The sequence below is a fragment of the Rhagoletis zephyria genome, unplaced genomic scaffold (assembly GCF_001687245.7).
Source record: "Rhagoletis zephyria isolate East Lansing unplaced genomic scaffold, Rhagoletis_zephyria_1.1 Rzeph_scaffold_00257, whole genome shotgun sequence".
Lineage (NCBI taxonomy): Eukaryota > Metazoa > Arthropoda > Insecta > Diptera > Tephritidae > Rhagoletis > Rhagoletis zephyria.
Window position 1 is genome coordinate 148,906 of NW_016157341.1, and position 20,811 is coordinate 169,716.

Consider the following 20,811-nt stretch of genomic DNA (forward strand, 5'->3'; position numbering starts at 1 on the left):
GTAAAAAATAGCTTCCACGTGTTGAGTGAGTTTAACTTGCACTACATACTGCGTGCATATGTATGTATGCATGTAAGTCATGCTTCGAATCTAACAAGTTGTATTCGTATATATACATGCACACACTCTCTTAGTAAATGAGTAGTAGGAAAAGAGTGTGAGGATATAGGAATGCACATCAAGGTCTATAAATGATTTATTGGTAAAATGCTTATGTGTATGTACAAGTATGTATACATATTTGCAAGTGGGCGCATTCCGCATTACTCATACGCTCCGTCTTACCATCGCCAAGCCATTCCGTATGAGAATTGCGTGCGTAGTCAATTAGGCGTGAAACCAGCTAGACAGTGCATTTCATTAGAACCAACAAGTGTTTCTGAGTGTACTGAAACCATAAAGGCTGACTTGGCTATATTTGTATGTATGCAACCATAATGACTTGGATATAAATCAGTACTATATATTCACTTATATACCCTTATGTACAACTGCCTGCAATGAAAGCAAAACGAAAATCACTCGTGCATTCCTCAAACTTACTCACCAAATACATACATACAATAAACATACATATGTAGACATATGCTCGAATCGCTTATCGCAACCATCGCGAAAAGAAAACTCCACTCAACTGTTGCAGCGCGCTGCCAGCAACAGGCTGCAGAAGTTGGAAAGTTAAAAAGTAAGACAAAAAAAAAGTAAAAAAAAACTTCAAAAAGGCAATGCAAAAACAGCCTAACTTTCAGCTTTTGAGTTACTCGGCAGTCCTACGGCCTGCATGCCTGCTTGTGTGCTCGGATAGCGATGGCAATGGCAGCCGCAGCGACAGCATCCTGCCAGGACACTTGCCACTTGTTCAGTCAGTGCGAGACGAGATCTCGTTGCTGATGGAAGTGTGTTTCCAGCTGCCACAGCTGCCGTGTGGATATACTGGACAAACAAACAAAAAAAGAACAAAAACTATATATAATTTATTTGCTTAGCTATTACTTTTATGTTAAACATTTGCAGAGGTGAAAATAACAAAGAAAGAAACAGCAAAAAAATAATAAATATAAGTGATGGTGATTGACTGTTTTATAGAAAAACTTATAATTTTTATAATCCAATAAAAAAAAAACAATTGAAGTGAATTTTTGTTACTTAAAATATGTACTGGTAGTGAACGCAAATTCGTAGTTAGTTTCTGTTAAATGTTGATTTGGTTTTTTAAACTCGCGAAAACTCAAATGGCTACGAAGTAGACGACGAGCAATAAAAAATATCTAATAGAGATAAATATGTGAAATTCCACAAGCTATCAGGTGTAAGTAGAATTTTGTTCAATACTTTTTGCATACAATATTTTTAAAATTTTTTATAAAAATAAAAATAACAAAAACTAAACAGAAAGATTTTCTAAAAAAATTAAACTTTTTATAATTTTTTCAAAACTTGCTAGGTGTAACACAAAAAAGCTAGATGATTTTCTACAAAAAAAAAAAAAAATATATTATTTTTTTTTTAACAAGCTTTCAGGTGTAAGAAGAATTCGGTTTTCATTATTTTGTGCATGAAATATTTTTAACATTTTTTATATAAAAAATAATAAAATTAAAAAAGAAAATCTTTTCATCACAAATAAAAATATTTATTACAACACGAAAAAAAATATTTTCTACAAAAAAGTATTTTTTACATTTTTCTTTCAAAATATAAATATATATATATTTTTTTTTTATATTATTCGCAAAATAATTTTAAGCTTGGTTAAAAAAAAATTATATATGTTAAAATACAGTACATTGAAAAATCCCTTTTTTTACTCAAAGACGAATTTCAGCCAAAGCGCCCTAATTTTCCAACCAGATTTTCTTGTGCTGTAAAATATTAGCCATACTCTTTACTTCTCATTAAAATGAGGCTGATATAATCTTCATAGGAATAATTAAAAATTGTATTTAGCCGATAGGTCCTTGTGACTGGTGGAGAATAATTCTCTATAAGAAAAAGGTCTCCACAGGCAAAAACTACAATTTTTAAAATATATTTTAGTATTTTTTAACGGATTAATTAAAAATAATCATTAAGCTAGGTTACTATTGAAAATTTAGGTCGTTTTCCTTGTTTACTGGAATGCTGCCCCAAATAAGACTTGTTAGATTTTTTTTAAATACGCGAAAACTTACATAAATGTGTATGAGGGAGACGACGAGCAACAAAAAATCTAATCTAATAGAAATAAATTTTTTATATTCGAAAATCTATCAGGCGTAAGTATTTTTTTATAATTTATTACAAAAATAATTTTTGCAATTTAATCAAAAAGATTTTTTTTTTTGTTTTTTAGAAAAAAACTATTTTTACAAAAATATTGATTTCTTATAAATAAATATTTTTATTGAGCTTTGTACCACGATTGTTTATTAGGAAAAATTGAAGCAACAAAGTCTGAGCGGTAGAAGTTATAGTAGCTATTTCGGAGATCACCACATTTCCTCATCAGACTTCTTTCAATCTGCCCGCTGAAACTGCTATAACTTCTATGGCTTAAACTTTGTTGCTTTTTCAATTTTTCCTATTAAACAATCGTGGTACAAAGCTCAATAAAAATATTAAAAACATTTTTTTTTGTATTGAATAGGAATATTTCACTGCTGAAACCCTCAACAAAATTATATTATGATGATGCTGGTTAAAAAAAAAAAAAATATTAAAAATCCGTTGAGCAGTTATTGCGTGATGCGGTTACGAACACATAAAATAACAAATTTTTAAAGGTATATAAGGTAAGGCGATAAGAATATGGGTTATGCAAAAATAGTTAGCACAACATCAAAGTTAAATATGCATCATATATTTATTTTTTGAAGACTTTTTAAAGGAAATATTCTTATTCGATCTAAAAGAATTTATTTTTAACTATTAGCTATTAACTATAAACTATTAATTATTAACTATTATTTTGACTATTAACTATAGCAATTCTATGAAAAATTTGTTTACTCCCATGTGAAATACATTGAAAATTTGAATGCGCCCACGGCGCCGTTAAATACATATTAACCGATTTAAAAATAAAAAAAAAATATTGGTAACTTTTTTATTCAATTTTATATAATTCTCGAAGCAGTAGATCTTTCTGTGCATTTTTGGACTACCCTAATGCACATATATACATATTTATGAAGATATGTATATAAACACTCATAACTTAATCTACTCACTCGCACTTCATAACACTTCAGTAGACAGTGCATTTGACAGTGGTCAAAAATTTGAAGAGGGATGCGTGTATTTGACAAGACTAGCAACTTTTTGGGTTATTGTTTTGCCAGAAATCCCTTTTATTGACAAATGCGGGCAGATTGTTTTACTATTACATTGTAGAAAGGATTAAGTGTGCTATAAATATTTAGTCTCCATTGAGGCAGAGGTTCTCTGTGAAAAAAGACATTTCCTTTTACCTGCAATGTAATGCCTCTACCCAGTATTATAGGCTGCACCAAATTGGAGTTAATCAGTACTGATTTAATATAACCATAAAACTTGTTTTAAAATGTTGACATTCAATTTCAAAGAGTTACCCAGTTCGTTTGAAGCTAATTTTAAATTTAGGATTTCTTAATTAAATTTTTTAAAGCAAAAGTATCCACCATTTTTTCCACACAAAATATAACTACATAAAAGCCCGTATGACGCTTTGAAAAAATAAAACAAAATCTATTGGCAAATATGAGCATAATCAAACATAATTCAATTTACAATCGCGGAATGAGCTTATATCAATATGTATGTATATAGAGTAGGGTGGTCAAATTTTTCGGACAAAAGTTTTTCGATAATCCTATAGTATTTGCTGTTTGCTTAGATAACTCTAAGAGAAAATGTAAAAGAAATTATAAGTCGGAAATGAGTTTCGAGCTAGCACATTTTTTTAAGAAAAATTTACTTTTCCTCAAAATTAAATTTTTTAACGAAGTGTTCACCTTTTGTTGCAACTAATAGATACAATATGCCCATATTTTAATTTATAATATTTTTAATTTATTCACCATCTAAAATCCGTGTTAAAATTATAAACGCATCACATTTTTACAAGTTTTACCAAATTTATTTTTTATCATTTAATTTTGTGCAAGGATATGTTTACTCTTTAACAAAAATAGTAAAAATCCAAGTTTTGCACTCTGTGGAGTATTAAAAAAACATTAGCAAACTTTCGTAAAAATTTAAAGCTTTTTATATAGATTTCTTAGAAACTTAAATAAAGTGCAAGTAGCTAAGACATACCGTCGATGTTTGGCATTTTTTTGTTTAAAAATCGTCTTGTATGGAAGACACCGTCAGCAAAAAAAAGGCAAACATCAACGATAAGTCCTAGAAGTCCTCATATCGAGTTTTTGTTGTTAAAATATAAAAGCCGATATATTTTACTATTTGTTACTCTTTTAAGTTTGAAATTCACAAAACAGATGTATTTACTTTTTAAAAATGGTATAAATAAATAAAGTAAATATAATAAACTTAAATACAGAGAGTTTTTACGCAAAAGTTTCAAGAAAAGGTGAAAAAATTAATATCGTGGAAAGGTAATTTTTCATTAAAAAATGCACAGACTCGATACTCGTTTCCGACCTATGGTTTCTACTAGAATCTTTCGTACAATTATCTGTAGAATCAGGAAATATCATGCGATTTATTAAAACAAAAATTTACCCAGCTTAATGTACAATGAGTAGCTATTCATATATTTATTTTCATACATAAATGAGTACTTAAATTTACATACATACACACAAACATACATACATACATATGCATAAGCGTACGTAGAAATATAAATATGAATACTTGTTTATAACATTTCGACGGCCTGCCTTTAACCTGCGCGAGTATTAAAATTAAATAGCCGGCGGTTATTTAAACAATATTTATGCTTTACGACTACGAAATAAATAAAAATTTGTTAAAAATCGATATTGAAAATGAAAAAGAATTCCATTATAAAAGTATCTGTGCCAATAAGGAATAGCTGCTAGAGAGGCTTTATTTTAATGCGTCATTCACTTTATTATCCAAATTGCAATGACTTTTTTAACTAAATATATTTGATGAGAATATTCAAAAAGAGTTGCTGTCATCAAAATTATGACTTCTACATTCATTTGTTAATCGTCTTTAAATGTCTAAGGGCCAGTTTTTCAGTGCATGGCTGTGGCTTAAATTTAGTTTAATCGCTGAAGCTGGCTGGTTTAAACTAAGATTAAGAAAACGGGGCCTAAGCCAGCAACCGAAAGCATAAACTACAAATGGTCGCTATACAGTGGGGCAAAACTGGGAACTTACCGTTCAAAATAGTCCAGAGCTTTAATTTTTCAACCGATCTACCAAGAGATCTGCATCAAAATGTTTAAAAGCCTCTCGGGGTAATCAAAATATTGTCCTTTTCTAGGCAATTTTTGGCCACTTTTTAAGCTGTTTTCGTGGAAATGTAAATATCGCAGCCATATCTTGATAAATTTTTGCTAAGTACCATGGAAAAGGTAATTGTGGAAACATTTTACCGAAATCTGTCTTTATTCGTGATCTAGGTGCTGTGAGAAGATTTTTTTTAATAAATGACTTAAGACAATAGAAAAATTGGCGCTTTAAAGATCTGCGTAACGGTTAAAGGTTTTAAAAAGAGCACGGAAATATTCCAAACGCACATATATTTTGATTTTCAGCAATTTTTAAAGGCATTTTTTCACTTAAATAATTTTGCCATTCCTTGACGGAATTTCGTGTACGAGCTATTATTATCGTTATCCAAAACATTAAAATAATTTACTAAAAAAGCTTACAATACAGCAAAAGCATCACCCATTACTACCTTGTAAATAAAATTCTTGTTATAAATGGCTGAGTTATGTATTCACCTTTTTGTAAAACTTACATTACAAAATTGTGTCAAAATATTTAATTGTTTTCAACTGTTTCGCAGAAATTTTCAAACATTTTTACTACTGTGTATATCGTTCATTTACTTCAATAGTGTCCTAATCCAAAAAATGCAAATATTGAGCCAGGCATGTAGAAATTATCGGTCCCTATTCTTCCATGTTGTGTAAATATTTCATATCTGTACCGATTACCAGTATCCAACTAGAACAAAATATGTATTATTTTTTATTAATATGAAAATTTCAAACTTTAAAGGCATTTTTCTCGGGTTTCGCTTTTTTGAGTTATGACACTATTCAAGTAAATGAACCAACATTTTTTTATCTTCTCGTAACATTTTCGGGAATACAAATTTTCAATATAATTTTTTCCAAAGTTTTTTTCATGAAAATGTAATTTTTTAGCTCTTGAATGACGCTGCATTGAGACGATTATAATTAGCTTTGCAAAGGAGAACTGGTTCTTCTTTTTATGGAGCATGTGCACTTTAGGATTACGATTACATTTTGACTACAGTAATCGTAATATTAAGATTTCAATTTCAGTAATTGTATTCATGAAAATTCGGATTACGATTACAGTAGTCGTAATCGTTAAATTTGTAGGATTACAATTAAAGTATTAGCAATCATGCATTTCATGATTATGATTACAGTACTCTAAAACTTAGCTTTTCTTAGAGCAAATATTGATTTTGATACACCAAAATGGTTCTAAGTTATGAATTCACGTATTTGTTTGGGATTGTCTTAATACTCTACACAGACTCGTGGTCGCAGTACATTCATTAAAGTTTGATTTTAATTTACATTATTAATTCGACTTTAACTCAATGCTACATACTTTTCAATGAAAGTTCGGCTAATTTCTAAATTTTTCTTAATTACGATTACATTAATTGTAATCACAATATTTTAAGGATTACAATTAAAGTGTTCGTAATCGTAATTTTCATGATTACAATTACTGTAATTGTAATTTTAAAATTTGTAGGATTACAATTATAGTATTCGTAATTATGTATTTCGTCATTATGAATACAGTGATCTTAGTCCTTAAATCTTTAATATTACAATTACTATAATCGTAATGGTAACATTTATGATTACAATTAAAGTAATCGTATTCGTATATAATTTAAGGAATACAATTAAGCAATCGTAATTGAAGTGTAATCGTAATCATTAAGTGCCCAGCTCGGGTACATACATTTGTATGATCAAATAGCAGCTAATCAATCTGTGAAGATTTGAATAAAAACAATTTACCGTTATTATTGTAAGTAGCTTTCACAACCATAAAATATTACCTAATTGCAATACATCCACAACCCTCCACCACTAACATCTCCTTTCATTTCTGCTCTTCACTAAATCATCCCACAGGAATTCAACGCTAAGCACAACCACCCACTCTGCCTAACGCCAAAGCCAACACCAGCAAAAACAATAGCAACCAATAACAATAATTGCAGCCAAAGCACAGCAGTCAGACAACACAAATAACCGTTCAACCACAGCAACCACAATTTCCTCAAAAATACGGTCAGCAAAAGTAAACGAGACGCTGCGATTATTCTTGCCCAACATCCTTGCCGCCCAACAAAATTCCAAAATAGGTAAGCATATTTATAAGTAAGAAAAGCGGCTTAATATAAAGTATAGGTAGAGAATGGCAGGCTACTACGGTTGATACTGCATACATTTTCAGACTAAACACAAATGTACCCACATAAATATGTATGTATGTATATTCTTATCTATGTAAATAAGTATGTATGCATATGAAGTTGCTTACTTCTCTGGTAGCAACAAAGTGTCTCCGGGGAAATACCCAAAACGGAGAATGAAAGTGAAATTTTTGTGGTAAATTGTGGTGGCAGGTGATGAGCGAGCGCTTAGAAGTGATTTTTGTTGCTTTTGGGAATCATTTAATAAATCAGCAGAATGCAACAGGTTGCTAGTAGCAATGGCAAGTTCAGGTTCGGTGAATTGAAAAAAGCAGCTTTTACATTTTACAGACATGCATAACATATGCAACAGAATTTTTGCCAAATTTGTGAAAGAACTGAAGATGAAAATAAAAAACAAAATTGCTAAATATTTTTAGCCATGTTTTGAAAAATTAAAAAAGAACAAAATTTGTTTCGATGAAGTCTGTGGTCTATTCTTAGAGACTTTGGATCGGAGAATTCAAATCTGAAGTTAGGGTATAAAACTATGCCCGTTTTTTATTCCTTCTAACCTTAAAAACAAACACGGTTGTTATATTATTGTAGCTCTTTCAGGTTAGGGAGAGAAGAGGCGGTCACTTTTTATTTTTGAGCTCAGAATCGGATTCAGAGAGAAGAATCTTATCAGAATTTATTGACCCCCTTCGATCTAGGAAAAATGCTTTTTTTTTTGCGATATTTCCGTCAATTATAGCGCCCCAATTTTTTTTTTACTTTTAGCTTGACGAAAATTGTCAATTGTTTTATATATACTCTAAGATGCTGAATCGGAATTAAAAAGTTGGTATCAGCTCATTTTTTAAGTTCTAACTTCAGAATCGTATTCAGTGGATGAAATTCTATAAAAAATTGGTAAGGCCGTTCTACGGGCGAAACATTTTTAATATTTTTTTTTTTTGTGTGAAGAAGTTACATATAGGGCTACCCATGATAAAAACATAACAAGGTAAAACCATTGAGAGACAATCTGACGTTTGCCAGAAATACAGTTTAAAAATTCAAATCTCAAACTCACACACACATTCTCATTTTCAATCTCAAAAACAACAATTTTGAACAATTTAATTTTTTTATCTTAAATTTTATATGATTTTAAAATGCTTGGAAACGTCAGAAAAAAATCATGGCCGATTGAGAGAATGAATTTACCTTGTAATGTTTTTATCATGAGGCTACCCACGTGTTGAGAAGTTTTGATTTTAATTTTCTTATTATTAATTGTTATTTTTTTATAAAAATATAGTTTAATCTTTTACAAATGCTCGTAAAAATAAAAGTTTCAAACTTTGAGCAATATTAAAAAAAAAGAAAATTTAACAAACTCGTAAAAATTTCGGACCATTTTAATTACATTACTTAGAAAAAATTTTGTACGTAATTTTGTAGCCCATTCAATATTAGAATAATAAATTGCAAGATTGAAGTAGCTAGGGCCTACCGTTGATTTTCGGCATTTTTTTATTTTTGTTGAAGTTGTCGCTCATTTATTTTTTGGCTAATCTTTTATTCCGAATCTCAGTTTTTTGGCTTTAATTAATTTAGTTTTGGTTTTAATTTAGCCTTATAAAACAATGAAGTATAAGGTCGATTAGGTAAGATTGAAATGGCTAAAAGAGCTGGCCCCCACTACAGATAGACCCATAGACACATAGGGAGATACCAGTCTCTTATGATGCTATGAGCTCTCTGGAGTATAAAGTACCTAGTTGACGCTATGTACTTTGTTAATATTTTAAAGAGTCAAGGGAATGCAGAGCCCAGTTAAGCATACTTAGTTTTGCATGAGAGTTGTCACATAAGAATCTGTTAAATGGGCTTTGCTTGTAAGCGGTTACCCAACGCAAGTCACTTAACATGTAGAATTCTGTTGGGTTTTGATTTTTACATAAAAATGGTATAGCAGTGCAAGTATGCATAACTGGGCTATTAAAACCATACACTCTCAAGTGCTGAATACATTTAAAACGACGAGCTACGGACCACAGCTTCCAATTTGTTATCTTCATTATCTCAACGTTTTGTCGATGGCGACATGATTTTTTTGAACGCGGCAGCGACATCATGAATTTGTATGAGTTTGACATAAAAGAAGAGGAAGAACCTTATCTGTCGCTGGAAAAATAGAAATAGATCTAATCTGGCCACAGCCACAAACGTCGCGTAGCTCTGTCGTCGCCAAAATAATTATCTACAAAAAAATACGTGGAAAAATAATTTGACAGCTGTGGTCCGTAGCTCGTCGTTTTCATTCAGGTTTATAAATGTAACAAGAAGAGGGACTGCACATTAGCTTTGTGGACATTTCAACTTTACACATAAGTTCAAGGTATCTTTCCTTAACAGAACCAACCGATGTTATTCCCAGGAAGGGGACTGCACAGGGATTCAGAGATACCAGGCCCTTTATCGTCTTACATGTAGCTTGTTAGGCGGAATTATTATACCTGGATGTAGAAGGAATCGCAAAATTATTGGGTAACGAGGAAGATTAGAGACAGATTAAGTTATTTTAGCTACAAATATCAACAAGTAGCACCGAAGCACGCCCTCATTTTACTAAAAAATGAATTAAGAATTGTTGCATGCTTGTAAAGAGCACATGTAGAGTAATGAAGCACTTAACGAACCTTGAAGTTGTTAACTCTGGAGAACAGAAAACCGCAGATCGCATTTAAGGCCACAGAGATAGAGATCTGTTTTACAATAGATTTTTTTTAGTCGCTCCCTGCTCGAAATATAATGTAATGTAAAGCGTCAATAGTTTCTTGATTATGTAAGCAAGCTTAACTATAGCGGCTGAAATTTCAAGTGCGGCTAGCTTAAAAACGTTGAACTTATCCAACACTTTTCCATAGCTTGTTATCTGCATACAACATAGTCTTCCGCCATACGCGTTTTCTACCTTTTTATTTAGTTAAACTACCGCTTTCTATTTATGTAAAACACATATTTTTCGTTGCACCTATTGCAGCCAATTTAAACTAATTATTACAAAACATTGAACTGTCCAATCGGAAGCAACACTAAATGAGCAGCTACTGGTATGGTGGTTGTCGCTTCCACGTCATAATTGATTGTCATCACAAGGCTGGGTGCGCGCCTCCAATGCCAAGGAACAAAACGATCGCATCGCAGATTGCCAGACGACTGACTTAAATATTTTATATTTTTATATTGGCTTGTTGGTCCATTTCATAGCGACAAAGTAAACAACAATAAAACAAACAATTTCATAAATGATCAGCAATCAGTAAGCGAGATCGAAAGGTACGAGTAAATTGGTGGAGGTAAAACAGATACATAAATGAAATGTGAAAAATAATGGCACCAAGCGGTGCATCTTTGAAATTAGCATATTTTGACTTTGAACACTAGGACTAAACTTTTGGATATTAAAGAAGAGGAAAATGCTTCGCATTATCTCTTCAATGTATGTTGAGGTAATTAAGTTAATTGTTGTTAAATCTAAGATTGGAAATGCGCTGCTTTGATTCGAAACTGCTGATGAATTTGTGAACCCATAAAGGCCAATGAACAAAGATATCAACTTTTGAAAAATATGTTTGCTTGTAAATAATTCAATTATGCATATGTAGAAAAAATGTAAATTAATATCAATTGGTTCGCTGTGTGACAAGTTGTCGTGCTTACAAATGGCAGCAAATGAAACTGGTGTTACTATGCATAGAAAGTGATACATAAACGCAGATATGTATGTAAGTATGGGCAAAAACTTACCCGGCAGGGAGACAGTCTGGCAATGCGTGTTTTCATCAAATTCTCACTGGTACGATACGACAGTAGCCTTGTGTGGAAGAGGGTTCCGCTTCTAACACTGTTAAGGATCAGCTATGAATACTCGTACTTAAACTGACTTGACTTGAGAAGATTCTCATAATGATTCTGATCAATGAGCCAAACACATAGTCGAACATAACTTCACCTGGATGTGTCTGCTGAATTTTGATCTCTATGTAAAGGTGACATTCGATTTACTGAGAGTGGAAGTGGAGGAAATAAGAGCAAAGAATTTGTAATTGTTGCTGGGAAAATAAATCGTGAAGTGCAACGAAGACTAAGTTTCAAAAGCCAAGTTGATATATGCAGTGCAATGCTAAGTATGCATAACTTAGCCTTTATTCACGAGTTCAGAAAAAAGTAAAAGGAAAATACAAAATGCATGATCGCTTACTTAACTTGACTTGACTTAACTTAACTTGACTTGACTTAACTTAACTTTACTTTACTCAACTTCACTGAACAGCTTCAAAAGCTATGTTGGTAAATGCAATGCAAAGCTAAGTATGCATAACTAAGCCTTTAGTAGAGAGTTAAAATCGGGGCGAATGATGTTGCGATTTTCCAAATAGAGAAAAATTAGTATGAAGATAGGTTGAAACATAAATTTAAAAAAAAAGTAATAAACAGGTAATGTTTAAGCAAAAAACACAACCGACTTCAATTCTCATATAAAAATTTAGGAGTACCGTTAATTTCTTCATGGTCCAATGATCGGATCTAAACTAAATTAGTATGGGGCCACCTCGGAGACACTACCTTTTCTATAAAAAAATAATTATCGAATCGGTTGACATAGTCCAAAGTTATGCGGCAATATACATAAAAAAATATGTCGACGAATTAATAACCTTCTTATTTTTTTGAAGTCGGTTAATAAAAAAAGTCCCAAGATCAAACAATTGGCTATGTTAGCACGTAAAAAGTGTATTTGTCAGTTATGCATACTTAACTTGGCTTGCATTAATTTATTTCACTTAACTTAACTTAACCTCTTCAAAAGCTGTGTTGGTAAATGCTATGCAATGCTAAGTATGCATAACTGAGCTTTTAGCAAGGACTTAAAGCCGGGTGGATGATATTGTGACTTAACCAGAAAGTAAAAAACCTCAAAATGTCATACTGTGTAATATTTCAACAGTGTTTTTGAGCTTTATTCCACGATTTTTTGAAGCTTTTCATTTTTTCGAGAACCAGCACCAGGGTTCGGACAAAAATAAAACTTTCGTATTAGAATTGTATAAAAAAACATATAGTAAGATTTATTACTATTACATAGTAGATTGGTTTACAATTAAGTTTGGGTATATTTTAATCAAATATGTTTATAATTTAGCAATTGACATTAACAGTAAATGCAACCCCAAAATTAGTCTCTGAAATAAAATACGTACATAAGTTATTTAGCTGATCGACAAAGCAAAGTTTTACCCTGGCCCACCCACAGGACTCGCATTAGTCGAATACTTTTAAGAGAAGGTAGACTAACAAAATTGGAATTAAGACTTGGTGTTTTTTACCTCTATCCCAGACTAGTTTTCCATATATAATAATCGTTAATGTTTTTCAACTAAACCCAAATGATTTTCGTGAAGTGCAAAGGCAATCGATTGGAAGCTCGCTCTGGCTTAGCGAGGCCACTTTACTCCTAAATTGCCGAATATCAGGAAACGTCGAAGCAAATTCCTCTTATGAGCTATCTCAGCGTTAGTTCTAAACTTTTGTTCGATTTCCTAATGGGTAGAAACATACAAACGAACTGCAGCGCGAAGATCAAATGCTTTGAAAACGCTTCATTGTGTGGTATTTGATGTCGACTTCGGATGACAGATGGTTTTTAATGAGGATCGTTTTAATCATAGAACTGTGTCTCATAAACAGTTCGCGTTTTTGATTTATTATTATGGCTGAGATCTAAGTTAGTCATTAAGATGGGCAGACACATTGGACCGAATGGAAAACTTTTGAACTTATATTACACTTGTGGTTATTTCTGGTCAATAGGTTTTTTAATGGATATAATTTACTATGAAAGTTAAGGATGTATCACACTTTGAATCGGGTTTTGGCCGTTTTTTAACGTGGCTAGGGGGGAAATTTTACGATACCAAAGTCGCTCGCGGCGCAATCGAGACCTCTCTCGATTCAGTAGTTACCTGGTCAAAAAACAGTGGTTTAGAGATAAACACATCTAAGGCTGATTTCAGTCTTTTTACACCGCCTTACCCCTCATTTATCTAGATGGTACCAGCCTAGTTTTCAAAATCAATAACCAAAGTGCTAGGAGTATTCAAGCAATGGCAAGCTGCTCTAGAAAGAAGAAAGCGCAGCAGTATTTTCACTGTGGATAGTACACTGGATATATGCGGCAATTAACAGTAATTGATAATAGGCTATGTAGTCTTATTATTGTGGACTGCAGTCATGAAATAAAAAACGACCACTTGACCTAATTCTCGAGAGGTGACCGTTATTGCAGCAGTAAGACCTAAAGTAGCCACCTCATAGTTCGATGGAATCTCTTTCGATTATCCTAGCATAACAGAGGTTCCTTATATCTTAGTCGTGTACTCTGCAACGACTTCGATTAGCCTGTTCGATTAAGTTATTTTTCAGCGCCATACGGCAAGATGATAGCGGAATTCCCGCGTTCCCCTGTAAATTCAATTTTATTAATAAGTTAAATGAAATAATACAATATAGGAATCAAAGGTACAACGTTAAAGACAGCGTTCTCAAAATTTTTGAAAGAGTTGCCACATGTTTACAAAGTTTAATTCAATTCAATTAATAAGTTAAATAATAAATGTACAGCCAACGAGATTTGTGAGAGCTTTATTTCGTAAATATTTTTGAAGAGGGCTGCCGGCTATTTAAAAAATTATAATCAATTAACTTAATTAAATGGTTTAATAAGATGTTAATCGAAAAAGATTTAAGAAGGCAGGTTCTTGAAGAAAGTTGTCAACTGTTTAAAAAGCCAAATTTATGTTTAAGGAAATGTTATGAGTATCAAACTAAATAAATAATAATGCTTTATTTTTAAAATACATTTACATAGATTTGCCACCTGTTTGAAAAGTCAAATTAATTTCAAATAATAAGTTAAATGAGAAAGTTCGTAAGAAGAAGTTGAAGGAAGCCTTTTATAAAAAATATTTTTGTAAAGTCAAATAAAATTAAATTAATAAAGTTGAATGAAATAATTTAATATGGGTATCGAACAAAAGGGGTTTAAGAAAGCTTTATATATACAGAAATGTTTGAAGAGGGTTACCCTATTTTTCTAAATTTAAATCTATTTAATTGCATAATGAACAAAAAAGTAAATGTTCTGCAGCGGGCTGCCACCTGTTTAAAAAATTATAATCAATTGAATAAACAGATAAAAGTAAATATTTAATAAGGGCGTCAAGAACATAATTTTCACAATCGTTTTTTATAATTAAGTGGCATAAATATGAATTATTTCATTGCTATACCAAAACATTTCACCCGCACCAACATAAATTCAGTTTCAGCTTTAATTCTCAAGTGCTTTGTTTTATTTTAGTTACACTCATAATTCAATTATTAAACTATTCGTTTAATTAGCGTATTTTCTCACAATCAAATTCAGTGATTTCTTTACTTGTTTTTAATTTATCGTTTCTGCAACAAGACTTTATGCACAGCCAGTGCATTAATTGCACTTGCGTTAATTTATTTCGCACAAACGTTTCGACTATCCAATCCAATCCATTAAAAAGTGATTATTTCGCATTCGAAATGGAAATACGAGTATGTATGTACGACTACTATTGATGAAATTTATAATTATTTATAAGATGCGCAAAACTATTGCACTTTTTAGCAATGCATAAATGAGCAGCATCACATTGTGGAGCGCTTATTGTATACCCTGAATGATTTGTTTCGCAATATCTCTAACTTTTGAGAATTTACAATGGCTCAAGTAGAATGTTCTCCATTTTCATACTTTAGAGAAAGAGAAGTTCTATACGAATTGTCGACCGTACCTATCTAAATAAGTTCAGAAGCACCTACTAGGCTAAGTTAGCAGCAATAACTTCTTAGATCTCATAAGGTTGAGGCCTTAAGGCTCAAAGCTATTATTCATAGAGAAGGAAACGTACGATTCTCATCTTTTAATAACCGCTGACCAAGGTTTTCTAATTTTACCCTGCACAACCCAACTTTAACCGCTTTCGTGCAAGTTATTTATTCCTGCTGCTTCACAGCCGTGTACAGCAACGAACTTATTGGTTTTAGCATTCAATTTTTATTACATACATACATATATTTAGTTCTGTTTTATTTAAGTACAAAGAATGTTTTTAGGGCAGCTTTTAGTTGAAGATTACCTGTGATTTATAACAGAACGTTTGCGCGTTTGAAATCTGACGAATAGTTAAACGGGTTAAAGTTATGAATAGTTGTTATATTCGTGTTTACAAAACTGTCACGTAATATTTACTATATGAAATTCTTAAGAAAATATTATTTTCAATGAGCTTTTCGTGCAGATTTTAAATTGAGTCTAATTTATCCAGTCTATTGTGCAAACTTGACAAATTAATCGCTGCAAATATCAGCATCCGTATTGATAGTACGAGGAGTGGAAGTTAAATAGTGAATAAATAATTATAAAACTTCGCAATATAACTCTCGCAGCAAAGGTAAAATAATAAAAATATTTAGACAAATGTCCAATATGTACAGTTGTCCACAAAATAATAGGTGTGCGATATTTTGACCATTTTGGCTATTTGTCATTTGTTTATTTAAAGTTTATTATTTTTTTTTATAAAACTCTAGCTGGTTATAAATATAACAAACACCATATACATAAATTCAGATTTCAAACTTTGTACAAGAATAAATAAAAAAATAAAAAAATTTCAAAATTTTCACCCGAATTTCAAACTTTTTAATCAGAATCTTTGCATTTTCTAGCATAGTTTCAAGTTGCTAAAAAATCTCGTTGATTATTGAGAATTATTTTGGTTGAAGGTGTTTCACGTTTTTTCCATGTTCGACAATTTTCTTTTATATGGAGAACACTGCCCGCAAAAAAAAAACATGCCAAAAATCAACGTAATTTTTTAGCAGCTTGAAACTTGCAATTCATTATACTAGAATTAAATGGGTTACAAAACCGCATACCAAAATTTTTTCTTAAAGATTCTGATTATAAAATTTGAAATTTGCGTGAAAATTTACGAAATTTTTATAATTCTTGTACAGAGTTGGAAATTTGAATTTATATGGTATTTGTTGTATAACCAGCTAGACTTTTATAAAAAAAAAATAATAATAAACATCAAATAAACAAATGAAAAATAGCCAAAACTGGTCAAAATATCACACTCCTAATATTTTGTGGACAACTGCATGTATGCATACATATACTAGATTTTTCTCGTTATGCTATCAAATGTTATAGCTGCCCCTCAATCTGTTATACCGAATGCTATAGAATTATGCTGGTCAATTTGCGCTTCTTAAAAATTCTAGAGTACCGTTAATTTGTTCATGATCCATTGATCGGATCTAAGTCAAATTAGTATGGGACCACCACAAATCGGTTAACGGTTAAAAAAATATAAATTCCGTCGAATTGATAACCTCCTCCTTTTCGAGAATGCGATTAAAAGATAAAGAAGATTTTAAAGTGAAGAAGTGCACTTTAAGGTAAGATTTGTGCTGATATTCGAAATCATTTACCCTCGTGTTGGCCAAAAAACGGCCGTTTCCACATTTTGAAGTTAGAATAGCGCAAAAAAATTCGTAAGAAATAGATGGTATGGTTTTGGGTTCTGAAAATTGTTTGCCGATGTAATCAAATTAAAATATTTCACTGAACTTGTTAACTAAATTGATCTTGAATTTCTAAATAAGTGGCAGCCCTCTTTAAACATATTTTCGAAACTAACCTTTTTTGAAACGCCTCGTTTGACACCCATATAAGAATATTTCCTTGTACTTGATAATTCCTTTCTAATTTCTAAACAATTGGCAACCCACTTCTAAAACGTAAATAAAGAATTAAAGCTTTCTTAAACTCTTTTCAATTGACACTTTTGAATATTAACTAATACCATAACTTTACAATCTAACCCTCTTCATAAAAACTAATTTTCGAAAAAAGCTTACTATAACCTCCCATTCAGCATTAAAAAGATACATTGAGCTTTATAGAAAGTTTTGAAAAGCCTTTCACACTGTCAAACAAGAACATCAAGCAGCATTTCTATTTAATTATTTATCTGAAACCACTGTGTTTTTGAATGCTCCCTTTGAAATAAACGCATTCGCTGACGCTCTAGGAATGTGGCAACACTTAAGGCATGTACCACAGATGTTAATGAGCAGTTGGCACAGTAGGTCGAACCCTACCAGAAGTTCGGCGATTCCGGAGATTTGTAAGTTTTAAATGTTTTAATGGCCAATTTAAACATTCAATGCTGCACAGTATTCTCTGTAGGTTATTAAATTATATATTCGCCTTTTTCCAAAACCGGATTTCGGGTTATTCGAAAGATTGCAATTTGAAAAAACCCGGTTACCGATTTTTAAATTAAGAAAAACCCGGATAAACCGGTTTTGTTTCACATAGTTTTCTTACAAACTTATGTTGGTACAAAGTCATGGCCGAAAATTACAATAAAATCATTAACAGTAAACATCGCGTTTATTTAGAAAATAGCAAAGCAAAATAAGTTCAAAGTTTGTTTTTTGGATCAAAAGTAAAACAAACAAAATTCAGTGAAAAAATCACGTTTGCTTTCATTTTAACTTTTTTCTAATACTTTATAGCATTTTTTCTGACGCTTCATCAAAACATCAAAATAGTTTTTTCAAATAGCGGTCGCCCCTCGGCAAACAATGGCGAACCTCCGAGTATACTTCTGCCATAAAAAGCTTCTTCGCCGGCGGAGTAAAAGTTTAGATCTCTCCATTTGTGTAACAACATCAAGTAACAGAACACGAATTGGAGGAGAAGCTCGGCCAAACACATACATAGAAAGCGTTTAAGCGCCAAACATGAATTTATTGGAATCAAATATGATCACTATTCATCACCAAATAGCCTAGGATATAATTTTGAAACTATTAAGCGGTTTCGCTTAAACTGGAAAAAGCCTTGAAAACTTCGAAAAACCCAAAAATGGTGGTATTATTTTAGTTGAAAAATTTCCTCTGATATTCATGTATAAAACAAATAACACCTTATACAAAAACAAATGCTTATGCATGGATTTCATTGATACACACAAAGTGTAACTACTAATAAGTCAAACAATAATACATCAACCATTGTTACGGTGACCATCCGTCCTGTATTATAGGGGACAGTCCTCTTTTCTTGGCCCATTGTCCTGGTAATTTACTATTTTATACGGGACGCCAAATGTTCTGTATTTCTTTTAATGCCCTGTATTTGTCCCGTATTCGGTGTTTCGACGCCTTAACAGCTCATTAAAATGGCATGCCTATGAAGGAGTTTAAAGTGATGTTGTATATGATCGTAATTTTCTCCATAAACAGTTATTATGTATTTCCTAATCTGAATGCCTGTGACTCGGAATCGTATGTATAGTGACCAAAATAGAAATTAGGACTTAACATTTTAGTAAGTTTTGGCTGTTTTTCCTTACTTTATTTAATGTTTATTATTTATTTTATGAAAGTTAAGCTCTTTTCCTAACAAAAACCATATAATACCAAATTTCCAACATTGTGTAAAAAACTATAAAAATTAATTCTGCAATGTTTTACCAAAATTTCAAATTTTTTAATTAGAATCTTTAGAAAAAAATTTCGTTTGCAGTTTTGTAATTCATTGAAATTGAGTATAATAAAGTGCGACCACTCGCTACTCATTTGCTTTGCTTCTCTTTCAAAAAAATGGTCAACATACTTACTTTGTATGAAAAAATGCGTAACACCGCCAACAAAAAAAGAAAAAAATGCCAAAATTAATGGTAAGCCTTAGCGACTTAAAATTGCACTTTATTATACTGAAATTTAACGAATTTTTTTAACAAATTTTACGGGGTAAAAATCTCGAGAAAATTATCCTACAAATTTGTGATGTTACTAAAATGATACTGTTTCAGGGCTAATACATCTAGGATCATCGAAGAAGGCTTTAAGATCTGCAATCTGTTGTGGAAAAAATTTGCAAATTTTTTTTTGTCCCATAATCGGGTCTCATAAATATGGTCACCGTAACCATCGTGTGAGTCCAGAAAATGCTTCATTACGCTGATGCGTCACATCACACATGTGTATTTACATATTTATATACATAAAAGAATATGCGGCACTCTCAAGTATGTACACGAATGCCGGCAAAGCTGAGCTTATTCAATTTACTCAGAACATGCAACGATGCATACCGCGTGTCAAGATAATGCAAAACCGCGTATGTGAAATTGCATAATATATTTTTTTTAGAGAGTAAAAAGACTCATGTTTCAAAATTTTTCCTTCTTTTATAAAGCATTCGCATTTCTCTCTAGCACATCTCAGGACGAATCGATTAGGCTTGAGGCAAGCGCTTCGGTGAGCAAATCCAAGTTTTGGCAAAAAAAAGTTAGTTACGCGGTTTTGCAGAACGACGATACGCGGTTTTGTACTTAAACGACGATAAACATATGTATGTATATATATTTTTTTTTTTGTATAGAAGAAACGTCTGCGATTTTTCTCCTACTTACTGACTGATTGGCGGACATCTATCTGAGTCGATAGTCGGCCGTTAAACACGCTGGTTAAGCAGAGTGCTTCCACATTATTAGTCGTAAAACAAATAAAGCAACTGCTTTATGCTTTTCCAGTTTAATTTATTTTTGGCGCGCATTTCTTCGAAGTCATAATTTTGCACTTTTAAATACAAGTTTCTCTATTAGAGAAATAGTTGCATAGATCTTAAGAGTGTTTGTGTGTTGTCGAACTTGGTTAATTTGTGTTCGGAGCGCGATCACGGAATTTTTATATTTTTGAAATTTTTGGTTACAAGGCGTACAAAGAACAGCCAGAAATTCGCAGAAGCACAAAATTACGAATTGTACATACTCGCTTTTGAATAGTGATCTATTTATTTAGTGCTGAAATTTAAGTAAACATTTTAATTTTATTCTCGGTCCTCGATCCAAGTTTCGCCACGTAAATAATTCACACAATCGGAAGTAGTGAATTAATTGTGCACAGCTTGCAAACAACAAAAATTTAAAAGCAAAGTAAGAAAGCAAACAATAACAAAAATAATAACAGATTAAAATAAAAAAAGTGCATGAGAATAACAATTGTTAATTAGTTACATAATTTTAAATGCTTTCTATGTA

The 20,811-nt window shown here is 31.7% G+C and overlaps 1 protein-coding gene across 3 annotated transcripts in view; it reads left to right on the forward strand.

Annotated features, from left to right (window-relative positions):
* Positions 1-738: 738 nt before the first annotated feature.
* The window catches only part of Vmat (Vesicular monoamine transporter), a 76,069-nt gene continuing 55,996 nt past the window's right edge, over positions 739-20,811 (forward strand). The window contains exons 1-2 of one of the 3 annotated variants that reach the window (XM_017609806.1): positions 739-1,309; positions 7,314-7,546. The gene's annotated coding sequence lies outside the window, so the exon portion shown is untranslated. Of the gene's footprint in view, positions 1,310-7,313; positions 7,547-10,870; positions 10,928-20,248; positions 20,707-20,811 lie in introns of those variants that run through there. The other 2 variants (XM_017609808.1, XM_017609805.1) reach the window with 2 other exon arrangements.